Source organism: Myotis yumanensis, unplaced genomic scaffold, assembly GCF_028538775.1.
Source record: "Myotis yumanensis isolate MYYU_CA2020_CCGP unplaced genomic scaffold, mMyoYum1.0.hap1 SCAF_1, whole genome shotgun sequence".
Taxonomy (NCBI): Eukaryota; Metazoa; Chordata; class Mammalia; order Chiroptera; family Vespertilionidae; genus Myotis; species Myotis yumanensis.
In genome coordinates this window covers 200,911,340-200,926,109 of record NW_027223752.1, presented here as the reverse complement: position 1 = coordinate 200,926,109, position 14,770 = coordinate 200,911,340, and the positions used below count along the sequence as shown (strand labels likewise).

Below are 14,770 nucleotides of genomic sequence, written 5' to 3'. Positions count from 1 at the left end.
ACATAGGTGTCTATGGTGACCAGCATATAGAGAAGGAGACATGTAAGCTTTTTAAGCGGGTAGATTTACTAAGAATGGGGAGAAAAAAATTGCAGTTGTAGAGATGGCTCTGAAAAGTAACAGTGGAGGAAAAATCTCCGAACAGGACAGGACTTTGGGTGGTACAGCCCATCCCCTACTTGTGGAAGAACAAACAATCCAAAGTAAGAATAGATGCAATTCATTTAACATGGAAAATGACTGTCAGAGTTTTTTTCTAATCTCAGGGCAATTTTGGGAGGTTGTGCTTATGTAAAATAAAATGTCTACAGTTTTGATGTAGTGGAAATTGGAAATGCAATGAAAGAGGATGAAACGAAATCAAATACCTAGACTTTCAGAATTCATAATTTCACATGTCAAATCTTTGTCATCTCAGCTTCAGTCTTTTATGTTCATCTCTTTAGAAGTCACTCATGCATAGATGCCCTACCTCAATTTTAACATGGACAAAATATTTTCTTCCTCCATATTTGTATCAGTGATCAAATTGTTAATATCTCCCTAAAGGAAATATTTTCCAGATGATAAAGAATAAAGCCTTCCACAAAATAGCTTTTTTGGTATTCTCTTTAAACTTGTAGTATTTATTATATAATAGAGGCCCGGTGCATGAAATTCTTGCACAAGTGGGGTCCCTAGGTCTGGCCTGCAATCAGGGCTGATCAGGTTCCCTGCCTCCCAGCCTCCCTGCCTCCCTGCCTCCTCCTTCCCTAACTCCCTCAGCACCCTGCCACTGCCACTGGTTGCCCACCATGTTCCATAATGCTCCTTGCTGGTCAGTGCATGACATAGCGAGTGATCCAACTCCCATTCTCCTGGTCAAACTCCTGAGGGGACACTTTGCATATTAGCCTTTCATATATATAGACTAGAGGCCCAGGGTGCGAAATCGTGCGGGTAGGGTCCCTAGGCCTAGCCTGTAATCAGGGCCATCTCCTGCCCGATTGCCAGTCCCCAGGCTGAACACCGCCTCCTCCGCTGGGGCAGGTAGGTCATGGGTGCACCCCACAGATTCTGTCAGCACTGCAAGCCCCAGCAGCAGCAGCAACAGCAGCAGTGGCAGCAGCATTGGTGGTGCCCGCATGAGTGTCCCCGAGCAGGCAGCGCGTTACATCAGCGGCCAGCCGAGTGCATGCACATGAAGGTGAAGTTGCCGGTGCCTGCTTTCCCACTGGCCTGAGCCCCCGAGCAGCCAGGGGTGAGCTTGGGATCCCAATGGCCTGACAGCCAGCCAGGTCCTCCCACCACCCACCCCAGTTCCCCCATTCACTATTGCTGATCCATCGGAGCCTGTGGGCTGGGGGAAGGGACCAAGAAGTCAATCGTTCCACCTGCTCACCAGTCCCCAGTCCCACCCCACACCACCCACCCGCTTCCCTGTGGTTCCCCATTTGCCTGTGGGTGGGTTTGGGGGGCGGTGGGGAGGTGGGGGAGGGGAGGGACCAAGAGGTGATCAATACACCTCATGACGACTGGTCAAGCGGTCTTTCCAGTCATTAAGCTTATGGTCCCTGGCCTTTTATTATATTATATAGGATGTTCTCTCTCTCTCTCTCTCTCTCTCTCTCTCTATATATATATATATATATATATATATATATATATATATATATATATTTGCTGGAAGCTGATCCACCCTGGCTGCTTGACGCAGTCGCTGCAGGTATGTTTCAAGGGACCTGGCGTATATGGCATACTGTTCTTAATATGTTTGCTCCCCTTCTTAAGCGCTATGTGTTTTAGCCCAGGTCACCCCTCCAAGAAAGGTTGTTTCCCCAGGTGAGGATTTTTATCAGTAAATCCTTTAACTAAGTGCCAGAGGGGTAATTAATCACTTAACTACAAACAATCACACTTAAGCTACATAATCTTTACTTAGAATAATCTCCTTCAGTTACTTCCTTGTAGCTTAATAGAACAATAGAGTAACCTTGAAATGGAGATAAGAAACACCCTGACCTTTGGAATAGAATGGATAGGGTTAAAATCAAATAGTATAAATACAAATGTAAGAGGACAATAAAGAAAGGAACCTGGCTATGATGATCACCTGAATGCTGCCTCCCTGTCTTTCCTTCTTCACCGACTCCGTCCACACCTTCGGGAACCCCGGACCCACTGGGGCTGGACCCCAGCATATATATATATGGTCTCTACACCTTGCTGGTAATCAGGACATCATTTGTTGAACTCTAGGACAACTAGATTTGTCTCCCAACTCCACAGAGATTACCTTAGAACTGCAATTTCAGTGATGAGTGCAGGTAACCATACGCAAATCTCCAAAGGAAACTGCTCTCAGAGAAAACTAACATTTATAAAAAGAGCAGATTTGGAATTTATCTTACTAATAAGGGAACTTTGTCAGGACTGTGAATAAAATTGTACAAATTAAAGAATAACATAATTCCCTTGGATGAAAAGCTTCTTATGATGTGTTGTAATCAGTAATATTTACCATTTATTTAATTATAACTAAGGAAAAATAAAGCTCTAGGTATGTATCACTTATTCATATTAAAGTTTGCTGACTTATCCTGGAATAATCATTGTGAGATAAAACCATCCCTATTCACAGATTAAAATAGAGAAGTGTAGTGTGATCTTTTAACATCCTCATGGTCACATAATTTAGAAGAGTCAAACTATCCCTCATAAAACTGTCTGGTTCTAAACACCCACAAGGTACTCTTGCTCTTCTCTGCCTCACCCCTCATTTCCAGGAACGGGTAGAGGGGAACACTTTGGCATCATATTTTAATATCATTTTGCAATGCACATTCTCTATTTGAAAGAAGATTTAAAGTATCTCTTTTAGAGTGATTGAAGGGCTAAAGTACATTTAATACTAGTTTTATAATAAACGTGTGTTATGCTTCTGCAACCATAATGTACTAGCAATTTAGTTCATAAACTTTCAAAGACCAAGGATTTTGTCCATAAAACTTATTTCAGGAGTTAATACAATGCCCTTGGCAAGTTATGAACCTCAAGTTTTAATAAAAGAGAGAATGATTGAAGAATTTAGAAATTATTTAATTTTATTTATAAGTTCAGAACTTTCATAATATAAGTTACAAAATATACAATCTCCACATCGTAGATGATTAAACAAATTTTTATTTCTAGAATATGAAATATTTCTTGTATTTTCTGTATTGAAAATTTTAATTTAATGTACAGCTCTTTAATGTGTGTGTTTGTGTGTTTTAGTCCTCAACTGAGGATATTTTGTCCACTGATTTCTAGAGAGAGTTGAAGGGAGAGGAGAGGGAGAGAGAGAGAGAGAGAGAGAGAGAGAGAGAGAAACACATCCACATGAGACAGACACATCGATTAGTTGCCTCCAGCAAGTGCCCCAAAATGGGCTGGGAAACGTGCAACTGAGTAAAGAGGTACATGCCCTTGAGTGGGAATCAAACTCACTAACTACCCTTTAGTCTGCAGGCCTACACTCTAACCACTGAGAAAAACTGGCCAGGGATAATGTGGTATTTTCCTTTAATTTTCTTTATATTTCCTATCTTTCTAAAAGTTATATTAGACTTTCTCACATATCCCAATGACTCTCTAGAATTCAGTGGCTGTCAAGTTTTTGGTTTCTTTTGATGAGCACTGGGTCTTGATCAAAGGAATGAAACAAATATAAAGCTTCTTTTTTTTAAAAAAAAATAAGTTTTGTGTAAGCCTACCTTGTACCGGATTGATACTTGCCCTGCTCTCCCCAGAAAGCCTCAGGATGTTAGCAGTACATTTTCATATCCTCCTGGTGTTATCAGTAACAACAAGCCAAATTTGAGGTATGTGTGTGGGGGGAAGGGTACCTTCCTCCCCTGAGGGGTTACCACAAGAGACATGAAAATGTTTGTAATCACCAACTATAGGGAATGTAATGGGAAGTCAAAAACAGCTGAAAAGGATGGAATAAGGATAAAGAAAAACTAGTTGTTTACCATCCTAATATATAAACACCCAGGGTCCATAACATCCAAAATGATCAAAGGCTCAACTGACTGGAAGTCAATACTGGGTTGCCATGGTGATCCAGCAGTGACTGCTGGGGGCTGCATATCAGGCCTGAAGAAAGTCCTCTAGAGAAAAGTAGGGTCTGATCCATAGCCTCTGAGGCAGCTGTTGAACAGCACTTGCCTCTCTCTTTTGCTTAGGGCCTGGCCAGCAGCCACACCTCTCTTTCTCTAGGGCCTCCCTAGAGGCTGCTGATCAGCCCCGCTTCTCAGATCAGGCCTGTTGATAGGCCTGGAGACGCTGACTGGCATAGAAACCAACCAATCAGAACCAAATCTGGGTGAACTGCGAGGAGCCAATGGCTGCCTAGGAGGCAGAGCTTTTGATGCTGACTGGCTTAGAAACCAACCAATCAGAACCTAATCTGGGTGAACAGCGAAGGCGGAAACTAAGGTGGGGGCTGAGGAGGAGTTTTAAGGGCAACAGCTGTTTGGTGTAAGGTGTAAGAAAGAGATTCAATTTTTTAATAACCGGTTTGGCAGTATAGTGTATATGGCTGGATATCAGTCCAGATATAGGGATTATGTATTTTTGTCTGCCAAGAGCATCTCCTCCTGCTGTAAAAGGCTTTTCCCCCCAATTTAAGCAATCCTATCTTATATAATCTATCTATACTACTAAAAGGGTAATATGATAATTAGACCAGGTTGACTGGCCATCTTCTGGACATCTGACTTCCTTCTGGACAAAGCCATGGTGTTGGGGGCCAAGGCAGAGGTTGTAGGGGCAATCAGGCCAGCAGGGGAGGGCAATTGGGGGTAACCAGGCTGGCAGGGGAGGGCAGTTGGGGGAGATCAGGCAGGCAGGCAGAGGCAGTTAGGGGCGATCAGGCAGGCACGCAGGTGAGTGGTTAGGAGCCAGCGGTCCCAAATTGTGAAAGGGATGTCTGACCGCCAGTTTAGGTCCGTTCCCTGTGGAATTGGGCCTAAACCAGTGGTTGGACATCCCTCAAGGGGTCCCTGATTGGAGAGGGTGCAGGCTGGGCTGAGGGAACCCCCCCCCTCTGTGCTCAAATTTTATGCACTGGGCCACTAGTTTAATAATAATTGTGTTTGGAAATATCTTTATATCTTCAAATGTACTTTGCTTGGAGGAAAACTATTATTAACACAAAGTATATCAATTAGAAAACATGTGAAACTCCTTTGGAGCTATGCCTACCAAAGGTGGACTACCCATACAAATTATAGATAAAAATCCTTTTGCTCTCCTTTTACGCTTTGTTTTAAAGTCTATTACTAGTATATTTGGGTTTATTATTTGAAGAAATTTAGCCTCACTATTTGTGTGAAATTTGAGGGCAAAGTTTTATAAGAAGGAAGGCAGGCAAATAATGATGCCAGCAAAGTAAACATTAATAAACTTTATAGTTTATTAAATTATTGAAAGAATCAATTCCACTCTCTTTCAGTTGTTAGAATCTGTTAGCTTATGTGGAAAAACAGCCAATGTTGTTTGTTTTATTGGAGTAATTGCTTCTCTTGAATTAAAAGCTTCTTAAACAATTCACCTAATCTTACTTCTTAAATCACTCTCAATCTGTGTTGCTTAGTTTTCACAGCTTCTGAGCACATAATATAATTAATTCAAATGAGCTTCCAAGCAAAAAGTATATTTTTTCATTAATATGAGATTAAAGTCGGGAAATGGTTGTTGCTGTGTAAATTATTGAGTCCCATTTATTTTATTAAATCAGTATGTAGACTTTAAGGCATATAAGAAAATATCTCCTCCTTTCTCATTTTCTCTTTTATTCCTTGCCATCCTTTTCTCCATATTTCCTTTCTTCTTTAAGTGTGACTTGATAGTTACCCTGTACTTAAAAATATGCAAATTGTGGGGAAGCACGGTACTTGGTTGGAAAGTCTGTAAGAAGGATTCTCCAAAAGGTTGGGGGCCTCTAGGGGGACCTTGCCGAAGGCGGCAGCCCTTGCCTTGACTTTTCCAAACAAGTCCCAGTCCTGGGGTGTTTTACTAGAATCTCTATCTTTAGTCTTCAGACATGACCTTGTAGAAGCATGTGCTTTCTCAAGGATGCTTACCCTGCTAATAGTATCTACTAGTTAATTCTAGTTCAAGCTGCTGTTACAATAAAAGCCGAAGGAGGCAGGCAAAAGGGGCTGCCTGATTGCTATTGCCAAGCAGTCCCTTAGCCTCTCTTTCACAGAAAAGTGTGTCAGAGTAACCAAATTTTTTTTAATTTTTACTCACTCGGATGTCCCCAATGTGATGAGATAAATGAATAAGGAACTAAATTCAAACTCCAAAATATATCAAACATACAAAAATTATATAAAAATATAATAAAAGCCATAGCTGGTTTGGCTCAGTTGATGGAGCGTCGGCCTGAGGACTGAAGGGTCCCGGGTTTGATTCCGGTCAAGGGCATGTACCTTGGTTGCAGGCACATCCCCAGTAGGGGGTGTGCAGGAGGCAGCTGATTGATGCTTTTCTCTCATCGATGTTTCTAACTCTCCATCCCTCTCCCTCCCTCTCTGTAAAAAAAAATCAATAAAATATATTTTAAAAAATATATAATAAAATACCTGTGCAATATAAGGAGTAACACAGGCTCATTAAGTCCACCCGTTACTTGGCACTTAGGATTATATTCCTATATCTCTCCACACTCCTTCACACCCAGAAGTCACCACTACTTTGAATTGGATATTTATCATTTCTATGCATGAATTGATACTTTTATTACATATATATGTATATATGTGTACATATGTATATGTGTTTATATGTGTGTGTATGTATGTATATACACATGTGATTACAAAAAATATGTTATATTAGTGGCTAGTTTACTTTCTACAAGTGACACCATATATTGCATTTTCTTACAAAGTTTAAAATGGTTTCTCCTGCTCTCAGGTGGGTCCTCTAACCATTGATTCAAGGACAAAGATTTATTTAATCATGTAGTTCGGGCATCATATGCAATTTTAGTGACAGCAGTGTTAAGATGAGTCAAGTTAAGGAAGGAAGAGAGATTAAGGGAGAGAGTATGTGTATATTAAGATGTTATATTATACCAAAACAATGGAAAATAATAGAGCTGTTAAGACAAGTAAGACTGTTCTAAACTGTGATGTGGGTTTCTTAAAAGCAGTGTTAAATGAAACAGGCAAAAACACTGAACATTAAGTATGGTATGCCAACATGTAAAAAAGTGCCACTTTATTTTGAAACCATATATGTATACCAGAGGCCCGGTGCACAAAATTCGAGCATAGGGGGGACCCTCAGCTCAACCTGCACCCTCTCCAATCTGGGATCCCTCTCGCAATATGGAACCACTGGCTCCTAACTGCTCACCTGCCTGCCTGCCTGATGCCCCTAACTGCTCCCCTGCCAGCCTGATGGCCCTAACTGCTCTTCCCTTTGGCCTGATCCCCGTAACTGCTCTCCCCTTCTGGCCTGATCACCCTAACTGCCTATCTGCTCTCCCCTCCTTGAATGATCACCCTAACTGCCTATCTGCTCTCCCCTCCTTGCATGATCACCCTAACTGCCTATCTGCTCTCCCTTCCTCTCTGTGTCCTTTGGACCCCCGGGACAGGCATTGCTGAGAGCTCTCTGCCATGGCCCCAGCCCCACCCCCATCCTGATTAGTCATTATGTGATGGTGTCCCAGCCAATTTGCATATTCCTCTATTATTAGTATAGATATTCCCAACAATATGTAGGATATATTGTGTAGTTTGAACTTTAAACAAATGGTGTCATTCTTTGAATGTATTTGTGACATTTATCAATGGAATTGTTGGAATGTCAGTGCATTTATTTTTATTGTAGTATAGTATTCCATTTGTACTAATATAACATGATTTATTAGTTCATTCTTTTTTATCAGTGGAAATATTTTTGGTCTGTGGATCTTTTTACTCACTGTTGCAATGAACATATTTTTCATATTTCCTCATACATTTTGTGAGATTTTCATGTAAAAATTACATGAAATTGGGAGTATATGCATCTTAAACTTTGTCAGATATAGTCATATTCAACTTATTCTCCATCTTAGTTGTATAAATGTTCATGTAGAAGAGCTCTCCTAGATTACATAATTAGCATTGTATCTCATTGAAACTTTATTTCTTTCATTTCTGGTTTGATTGAGTGACATTTCATGTGTTTATAATGTAACAAAATTCCCTGATCTATCAATTGTCTTTAGGACCTTTATCTCTTAATCACTAGGTTTCATTGCTTGAAATAAAAATAAGATTTTCTAACATTACAATACATGTAATTTTAAGGTCAAAAGGAGAATAGTGGTGGTAAAGTCAACCTAATTTTTATTTACTATTTCAAAAAGTTAATAGATATCCTTTTAAATTAATACAAGATGTGAAAGTGTTAATATGATCCTATATAATAAAAGGGTAATATGCAAATTGACCCTAACAGCAGAATACTGGGAATGACTGGTCACTATGACACACACTGAGCACCAGGGGGCAGATGCTCAATGCAGGAGCTGCCCCCTGGTGGTCAATGCGCTCCCAAAGGAGAGCTCTGCTCAGCTACAAGCCAGGCTGATGGCTGCCAGTATAGCGGTGGTGGTGGGAGCCTCTCTCGCTTCTTCAGCAGCGCTAAGGATGTCCGACTGCAGCTTAGGCCTGCTCCCCGCTGGCAAGTGGACATCCCCCGAGGGCTGCCGGGCTGCCAGAGGGATGTCTGACTGCCAGCTTAAGGCCAATCACCAGGGGAGTGGGCCTAAGGCAGCAGGTGGTCATCCCCTGAGGGGTCCCAGACTGCGAGAGGACACAGGCCGGGCTGAGGGACCCCCCGAGTGCACAAATTTTTGTGCACCAGGCCTCTAGTATTTATATAAATAGAATTAGCAATTAGAAACAGCATCTTAAGAGTTAAAAGAATTTGCCTCTTGAAAGTAGGACTAGCACTTTATAAGGGAAGTTTCTTTAAATACACATACACACAAATTACTTATGTACACACACTTAAACACACACATCATTATATACACATATAATATTTTTGTAAGAATACACAAGAGATGAAAGATTTGCAACCTCCACTGGATCTGGAAAAAGAGAAGCACTGAGGGAGTGGGTAAGTAGAATGCTTATTTTTCACTGCATGCTATTTTATTTCCTTTTGATTTTTTTTTATGACTGTATTTCCCATTAAAATATAAAGAAAACACAATTTTAAAAATCTATTCTACCAAACTGTAATCAAATATGTTTTAATTATCCCTGGAGGATAGTAGCTGTTAAAATAGATTTAACAATCTTTAGAGCAGAGAAAAAAGGGATGTGATACATAATATCTATACTTAATGAGTTATGAATTCCTGTATATTGAGAATGCAGATACCTTGCTATGTCATTAAGAATATCCATGCTAGCAATAAGTTAACAAAAGACTTCTAAAATTTTCTGGATAATTACTTTATATTTGTTGCACTGTAACAATGTTGAGGGCAACAACCCATTTATTAACTTCAAAATCTTACTTTACAGGCTGTAAATTTTGAGATCACTCATCTTTCTTAAGCTAGACTCTCCACGTATTATTTTATAAAACATGGTGACATTGACAATTGAGGAATTACTACTAGTCTTTTTATGTGTATTTTACATTTCATATTCATATCAGGAAAATTTAAATCTAGGATTTCATCTTCTTTCTTTATTCCCTTCTGTCACCCTATGATTTCCAACCCTTCCTCAAATTTGCATACATTGACATTTTCAACATTTCAAAAATTAGACAGTTTTATTTTGCTAAGCTGCAATATAAAAGCAACTAGCAATTATGTCTCATTGATATTCAATCCTAGTAAGTGTACTCCTCAAACAAGAGCTAGCATTTATTATTTTCAGAGCAGTCTCCTGGTGAGCTTTCTTGTGATACACGTTTAATTTCCATATCTATGTCTAATATCTATATCTTTTACAAAGTTGTGAAGTATTATACTGTGGGAACCATTCTTATGACTTCCATACAATAGATGTAGAAATTAAATTACCAGATTTTTCTGACTTTCATACTGGATTCATTTAAAAAGGACGACAATGATGAACTATTTTTGAATTATTGTTTAATAATGAACTAAATGTATTTGCAATATATTTGATATATGACTTATTAATTACTGATTGCTGCTTTAAAAATTATCCAAATTTACAGCAAAAAAACAACATCCATTTATTATCTCAATTTTAGTAAATCATAAGTGTGGGGAAAGTTTAGTGTCTCCCAGACGGAAATCAAGTTGTCTACAAGGCAATCATTACATCTGGAGCTTCACTAAGAAATATTCTGTTCTAAGGCTCATTCAGGATTTTGCAGTAATTTATTTGCTTAAGGCTGTATGAAAGAAGTCACCATATTCTTGCTGTCAGCTAAAAACCCCTTCTTAATTGCTAGCAACCACCCTTATGTTCTCACCACATGGCCTCCTCCTCTAACACTATGACACTTTGTTTTTTCAATGCTATCATGAGTATCTACCTTTTAAGGGTCCAACTGATTATGTCAAGCCCACCCATGTGATTGAAAAGAGACATGATTAGCTCAAATCTCTGGTTGAAAATGTGTTCACCTTTGCTATTTAAGGCCGTTTATTCATGGCCGGCCTGATTGCTCCTAACCACTCTGCCTGCCTCATCAACCCTTACCGCTCTCCTGCCTGCCTCATCGCTCTTAACTGCATCTGCCTCGGCCCCTGTAGCCGCGGCTTTGTCCAGAAAGATGCCCGGAATGAAATCTGGAAGGTCTTCATTAGCATATTACACTTTTATTATTGTAGACTAGAGGCCCAGTGCATGAAATTTGTGCACGGGGGCGGTCCCTCAGCCCGGCCTGCACCCTCTCCAATCCGGGACCCCTTGGGCCTAAACCAGCAGTCAGACATCCCTCTCTCAATCCGGGACTGCTGGCTCCTAACCGCTCACCTGCCTGCCTGCCTGATCACCCCTAACCTTTCAGCCTGCCTGTCTGATTGCCCCTAACCCCTCTGCTTGCCTGCCTGATTGCCCCTTACCATGTCTGCCTGCCTACCTGATAACCTCTAACTGCCTCTGCCTGCCTGATCACTCCTAACTGCTCTCCCCTGCTGACCTGATCACCCCTAACCACTCTCCCCTGTTGGCCTGATCGCCCCTAACTGCTCTCCCCTGCTCTCCCCTGATCACCCCTAACCTCCTCTACCTCAGCCCTGCCACCATTGCTTTGTCCGGAAGGATGTCTGGAAGATGTTAAGTCTATCCAGTTTAATTAGCATATTACCCTTTTATTAGTATAGATTATTTTTAAAAGCTAACATTTATTTAAGCATTCTATTACCCCACACTTAATTAACTCCAGTTCATTAATTTTCTTATTTCATATTTACATGGAACATGAATTATGTGTTATTTTGCTGATGCAGAAATAGACATTTCAGAGGATAAATGCCTTTTCAAAATCAGCACACCTGGCAAGTGGAAGATCTAACTAATCTTAAAAACCTTTAGTTTTCAAACTACAGTGTATTCAGAAAAGAAAGTCATCGTAACAGATTCATGTTACAGTAAATAGACTATAGTGGATGTTTAGAAAATTACATTGCTTCCACCTCTTGTACATTTTTTTCATTTTCTGCCCCTACTTCTCATTATAGAATATTTTTATATTTTCTGCAGAGTATGCTTACTTTATGTGCTTGTTTATTTTACACAAATGAATGACTTTTGAATTTTGTGCTGAACAGGTGGCATTAGCCAATCAGTTATGGTTTGGGATATTAAAGAGGTCCAGCTGTCAGACAGTGAGAGAATATGAAGTAGTTGCCTGTGGTAAGATTACTCATTTATCTTTGCTGCATATTTTGAAACCATGGCTTATTTAAATAATTTGTGTTCTGTGAGCCTTGACAAATGCGGCAATATAGTGTGGCTCACACACTCAAGGATACATTTAAAGACATTTGCAAAATGAAATTTATATTTTATTTTGAATACAATTTTCTTAGTGTATATAGTTTTGAATAAAAACAAATACTAGGTATCTTGGTGGCATAAATATAACAAATATTTCCGACTCAGACTGTGTTAAATGTGGAAGGACATTAGCTGTTACCAACATCCTAAAATAACACTTCAGTAAGAATTTCTATTTGTAGATCCATTTGTGTACTTGCAACCCACATTAATATTGTTTTTACTGACTTGTTAAAATAACAAACATCTTAGAAAGTGGGTTGACTTTTGAGAAACTTGCCATAGTTTCAATTTTGCTTCGGGATAGATTGTGGTTTAAAATTTGTTCATTATACTTGTTTTCTGGACAGCAAAGAAACATTGAAATTATTTATGCTAAAGGGTTTTTGTGAGAACAGGTTCTTTTCTAGACACAATAGTAAAATGCAATAGGAAACATATTTAATGCATATTCTAAAGAGATGAAGACTTTCAATCCACAATTTTCTTATCTTCATTTTCTCTGGGGTTGTACAAAATTTCTAGGGGCTGATGCACTGACAAATCAGAGGTGATTTTCAACATTTGTCTAACTATAGTTTTTTTGGGTAACAACTCATTGCTTCCTCATTACTGCAAAGGCTACTTTTATGACAAGCTTTTTCTTTCTGATTTTCATGGCACTCTTATTCACATGAGAAAGCATTCTGCTATTCCAATGCCATCTTAGAATAAGTGAAAATCTCTATTCTTCTTATGCTTTCTATAGATATGTCATGTACTTCTTCCTTTTGGGGGATGTGATATTTCTAAATGTTATTAAAAAATAGAATGCACATTCTCATCTGCTTTTAAATATAACAAAATGATAATTCTGTAATCTATTAATATCCAACCTCTCAAATTTTTTTTTCTTTAATTCCTATCAGCCCATAATTCTGGGTTATTTTTTTCTATTATCAATTAACTTTTTTCTTACATAACAGCAATTAACAATTCAAATTTTAAATTAAACACACAGTACTATTTATAATTGTACCACAAAATAAAACAGTAAGTATAAATATTACAATATATATATTCTGAAAAATAAAGAAATATGATCCAAGAAATCTAAGAAAATCTAAAAATATGGATTCATGGAATAAAAACTCCATGTTATGAAGATACCAGTTCTTCCCAACTTGATCGGTACATTAAACGCAATGAAATCCTAGCAACTTCGGGGGGGGGCCTACGGAGTCCTGGATCCCGCTGGGAGCACCAGGACAATGGGGACCGGGACAATGAGTTCGACTACCTACCTATTCAAAGTGGTGCTCAGCAGGGACACGGGTGTGGGAAAGAGCAACCTGCTGTCCGGCTTCACCTGCAACGAATTCAGCCTGGAGAGCAAGAGCACCACTGGTGTGGAGTTTGCCACCCGCAGCACCCAGGTGGACGGCAAGACCAGCAAGGCGCAGATCTGGGACCCCGCTGGCCAGGAACGCTACCGCGCCATCACCTCCGCCTACTACCGAGGCGTAGGGGTGCACTGCTGGCGTATGACATCGCCAACACCTGGCATACGAGAATGTGGAACGCTGGCTGAAGGAGCTGATCGGCCATGCTGACAGTAACACTGTCATCATGCTGGTGGGCAACAAGAGCAACCTGCGCCACCTGCGGGCTGAGAAGGCCCCAGCCTCCACAGAGAACAACCTGTCCTTCATTGAGACCTCAGCCTAAGACTCCATCAACGTAGTAGAGGAAGCTTTCATGAACATTCTCACAGAGATCTACCGCATCGTGTCACAGAAGCAAATTGCAAACCGCGCAGCCCTTGAAGAGTCTCCTGGTAACAACCTGCCACCCACTACTGGCAGACAGAAATCGAACAAGCTGCAGTGCTGCCAGAACCTGTGCCTGCCCGGTGCCTCCTCCAAGTATGCGTGCGTGCACATCCTCGTCCTTCGCCTGCCCATCACCATGATGTCTTCTCTGACCTGACCCTCTCTGTCCCTCTGTGACCTGCTCCCACCCCTCCACTGAGCTCTGCACAGTCAGCTGGGGTTTAGGAAGAACCGGAGTCCAGCAGCACCATCTGTCCTTCTCCCCCACCGCAGGGAAGCTTGAAACCTGGCTGCTGCACCTATTCTTCTTGGGTCCCAGTGGGCCTCTGGGTGAGGAGGGGAGGGTGGCAGGATGGACCCGGCCAGCCAGAGAAAAAGGATGAGCACACCAAGCAGGCTTCAATTTCCACAGCAGACTCCAGGGAGCAATTACCTCCCTTCCTCTCTGTTCAGTTGTCCCAGCTGGTCCTGGTCCCCACCCAGAACCCCCCTCTGGGCTGAAGCCTGAAGAACAAGTGACCAGGGGACTGGGTCAGGCAGACAGAGGCTCAGACACCCTAACACCCACATCCGGCCAACACCAGCACACGCCTTTGACCTCGGCCTGGCCTGTGTGTGCGTGAATCCAGCTCCTGCCTGTAGATTTATGCTGGGAGAAGACCTCCCCTCCTTTCTGCAGGGAGGGCACTCCCCGCCCCTCCCTGTGCCCTTCTCTCTGTCTTGTCTCCCTGTCTGGTCAGGAACTGTTTGCAAGTGAAGCAATATCTCAGTGTTTTGCATATACAACCGCTCTTGTAGCCTTTGTTTTTTTGTTATTGTAGAGAAACAGATTCTTTGTACACTTTGTAAGATTGATGCCAAACCCCTGCTCTCGGATTTCTTATTCTCCCTGCGGCCTCTGTTTCCCCGATGCCTCATTTCTCTGTCTGG

At 40.9% G+C, this 14,770-nt stretch overlaps 1 pseudogene; it reads left to right on the top strand.

Moving 5' to 3' along the window:
• Positions 1–1,036: 1,036 nt before the first annotated feature.
• LOC138995027 (ras-related protein Rab-11B pseudogene) lies at positions 1,037–13,997 on the top strand (annotated as a pseudogene).
• The last annotated feature ends 773 nt before the right edge of the window (positions 13,998–14,770 follow it).